This window comes from Tenrec ecaudatus, chromosome 10 (assembly GCF_050624435.1).
Source record: "Tenrec ecaudatus isolate mTenEca1 chromosome 10, mTenEca1.hap1, whole genome shotgun sequence".
Lineage (NCBI taxonomy): Eukaryota > Metazoa > Chordata > Mammalia > Afrosoricida > Tenrecidae > Tenrec > Tenrec ecaudatus.
The window spans coordinates 141,981,830-141,986,077 of NC_134539.1; positions in this window are offsets into that span (position 1 = coordinate 141,981,830).

The window sequence follows — 4,248 nt, forward strand, 5'->3', positions numbered from 1 at the left end:
AAATGTCTTCTGGACCTGTAGCAGCCTCCACTGAGCCTGTCCAGACAGGGAGGGGGGATTCTCACTTCTGGTTTGCCTGTCCCTTTCTAAAGAAGAAAGGGGGGCGTGGAGGGGTAAATAGGAGTGATCTTGCAACTTCACAGGTCAAAGAATTCCTGTTGAGGGCTCCTTCAGACAGAAGAGAAGACGTTTATGGCCAGCCATCCTGAAACTGCTGTCTGGCCATGGCCCAAGTAAAGAGAAGCAAAAAAGATGCTGGGTCACAAACCTACCTCTCCTTACACCATGTCCTACGGGAAAAACCTAGGAGGCAGGCGGGCGGAATATTCCAGAAGAGGGAGGTGGACTCGCAAGCTGTTGTGGCCTCTGTCACCCAAGATGGGAAAAGGACGCAGAGCTCAAGACCCAAGCTTGTGCGGCCAGTTCCAGAAAAGCATCCTGACTGTGACCCCTTAAAACACCTTCTCGGTCCTTGCACTTTGCAAATCACGACTTTCCCCAGCGAGCAGCTGTTCTAGATTTACACTCCCAGACTCACATCACAGTGGAAAACCATCCAATTAGGAGTTTAAAAAAAATATCAAACAAACTGAAACTCCATCTCACCTTGTTTCGTTTCCTGGGCAAAGAGCCCAAGGTCAAGGTCTAGTGTGAGCAGCGAAGGTTTCCTCTAAGCAGTCACCCCCTGTCTGTTTCTGGACAGGCAGGGGGACAAAGTCCCTGCTGCCCTTCCCATGGCTGGGCCTGGCCAGCTCCCAGAGCTCCAGAAATGTCCACAATTGAGTGAACAGGGTCCTGAGCTCTAATCCACCGGCAAATGACTGAGCCACTGTGATGGTCAGGCACGGGACTAGGAATGTGCAGGGGCAGGGAGTTCTTTGCCTTTTTCTAGCCAAAGTCTCGGTAACTCCGCCCAAATGACCTTTTCTTCCTTTGGGTCTGGGAAAGAAGGTGGGGGAAAGGGTTCACCTGAGAGTATTTGCTAACAGGACACCCGGTGATGGTCATCCTGCTGCGTGTGAAACGAGCCCTCTGAGAAGCAGGAGGGTGTGTGGGTTTCACTACCAGCAAGAGCCAGGACTGGAGCACATCCTGTGGACCCTGGGATCCCTGTGCAGCCAACCTCCTGGATCCAGAAGACAGCTGTGACATCAGGAGCAGCAGCCAAACCAGGAGTCAGGGCATGAGACAGAGTGGTAGACTTCGCAGTCCACAGAGCAGGTAAAGCTGAGCATTTTTAGGCAGGAAGCTGGAGTGGGGTGCTTCTGGGCATTTCATTTGGCGGGGGGGGGGGTGCGGTGCTGGACTTACCCAGGAGGAGGAACTTCATGCCTTCTGGTTGAGACTTACTGGAGGGAGCTGCTACTGGATACTTAATTCAGGGGGCTGGGTTCACTGACACACACAGCTTGAGCTGAATGCCTTCAGGCTGAGGCCTACAGTGGAGTGGGAACAGGGCAAGAGTGTAGGTCTGCTCAGACGTGCGCCTCCCGCATGCAAACTGCGAGGACGTCTTGTTCTGATTCTGGTGTTTGGCGTTTTTCTGGTGTTTGGCAGTTGGTGGAGTTCGACTCCTGTATCAGTGCCCGAAGTACCCTAATGAAGAAGCCACAACTTGACAAACAACCGAGTCCTCTTTTCTGGAGAGCCCTTTAGGCATCCCCTGCCACACCCACACCCCCAACACACACACACACACACACACACACACACACACACACACACCTTGGAGCTAACAGGACCTGCATACCACCTCTGATGGGCAGGAGCTGTGGCCAGAAGACCTGTAAGATTTGCTCACAGATCTTTGGAAGATAAGGCCTGACCCCGACAGCTATATTTTGCCTTGGGACCTGAGAGTGGGTCTCTCTGGGAACCTCTCTTTGTGGCCTTCTGGGTTCTGTCTCAAACAATACTCTCTGCTTTTATTTATTTAACAGTGTCATTGGCACTTCATCCACATGTCATACAATTCAATAATTCTTTTTTTTAAAACTTTTTTTATGATTTAAAACTTTACAGAGTAAATTGGATTCCATTCAATTCATACATTGATTGCAACTCCCAAGACATATCAGCATTCTTCCCACTTTAGCCCTCCTTGTGTTTTTATATTCATCCTTCTGTCCTCTTCCTTCTGCTTTCAAAAGTTCTTATCCTTTAGCAAATGCTGCCCTTTTGATTTAGTATGGTTGATTGTTCTAAGGAATGTTTACCTCTCAGATGTTATTCTTCCCTCTGAGCCTGTATATTGTTGGGCTGAAATCTGAGTCAGAGGAGTGAGTACAGGTCCAAGAGTGAAGAGTCACTAGAGGTCATCATCTGGGGATTCCAAGTCTACATCAGACCAGTAAGCCTATTAGCAGTGGAAGCTGGGCACCATCTAGTTCTTCTTGTCTCAGGGTTGTGGAGGTTGAGGTTCACTGTGGTCCATTCATCCTCATATAATTCAATCATATCAAAAGGAGGTGTACAATTATCACCACAATCAATTCTAGAACATTTGCTTGTTCCTTGCACTCATTCATGTGTTTTTTTTAAATTGTGTCAGAAATATACACAACATTCTCCAGTGCATCACCTGCTACGTGGATAACACTCTCAGCTTTCATACCTAGGCTTCATATTCATTGCAATGGCCTCACAGAATGCACAGCCAGTGGTCACGATTACAGGGCTTCTAAAGGAGCTAAGAGGTTATAATGCAGGTGAGACATGCTCAGGGTTCAGCTATGCCGTCAGGATATGTTTCTGAGTTCTTTCAGGACTGCCACTAAGTGCTCAAAGGACATGCCACTCCCCTGTAAGCCTCAACCTGAAGGCATTCGGCTCAAGCTCCCTGCATTCAGTGTCTAGTAGCTGGGGTGGCTCCACACGGAGATGGAACGTGAGGCTCAGGGCAGTTGTTCTGGGACAGGAATAGGGCTGGTGGTGCTGAGTAGACACCCAGATGGTGGGCAGTTCAAACCTACCAGTGGATTCGTGGGAGAAAAGACCTGGCAATCTGTTGCCTTCAAGATTCCGGCTCAGGAAACCCGGGGGGCCATTCTACGCATCCTGGCAAGACGAGACGAGCTAGCATTGGCTTGATGGCACGTGACAACACAAGGGTGCTTGGACCAGGCCACTTTCCCATCAATAACTGTGTCAGGCCGAGTTGACTAGAGAAACCAATCCAGTGACACTCATCTATGTAGAAGAAAGAGCTTTCTTTTTAAAAAAAGAGCTTTCTATCAAGAAGTAATTAAATATCAAGCAAACATCCCATCCCCGCGCAACTCAAGTCCATAAGTTCAATGCCAGTCCATAAGTCCCTCTTCAGACTCATGAAGTCACAGGCAATGATGCCGAATGCTGGAAGATCACAGGCAGGTGGGTGCAGAGCCAGCTTCAAGGATGGTGCAAACCCAGCAGGGCTCCAGCAGCTCTCAGGGTGGCCAGCAAACAGGAAGGGGAAAGAGGACAGTGGGGTAGGGAGGAAGGCCACACACCCCAGAATAAAGTATCAGGCAGTGACCTGATTGACAGGTTGGACTCCGCCCCTAGCCAGGAGTGTCTAGTTGACCTAACATCCTCTGACTCCCACAATAACCAGTCAGGGGCTGCTGCGTTCACTTGTGGCCTCGGGCCAGCTATGCTGCCACCCTTTTCTGTCCCCACCACAGCCACAGTTGTAGGAAGCCTTTGGCCTGAGAGGATCCTTGCACCTTGCTAACATGAGATAGAAGTTTCTAATTTTCAGATGTTAACTGCCTCTCCATATTTTTTTGCATATAATCCACCCAACCCCAATCAACCGGCATAGCATGCATAGGAAACTAAGTCAAGAGGGAGTTGTTAGGGATCGCTTCTCGGCCTTTTGGCTGAGATCAAGTGGAGAGGGAGTTGTTTGGTTTGCAACAGATCCTGTAACATGCGTTCTAGTTGTGTGAAAATACTGTGGTCCTCACAGACACTTGAGGGGTGGGGGCGGAGGACAGTCCTTCGAAGGAGGACCTGATTCCCAGAAGTGACATAAGTCAGGAAACTACAGATCTTAGGCAGAAACTGAAACTTGAGTCCTTTGCAAGATCCCTAAAGAACCAAAATCGCCTCTGTCCCCCTGTCCCAGAGAACAAAAACTTGGAAGATTCACCATGTGTTAGAAGACATCAGCCCCTGGGGAAAAGCAAGAAAGGACTAGCTAGCAATGGGTAAACCACATTTCTAAGAAAATGACGTTCAACCATGGCTTGTTGTTTCATGAAA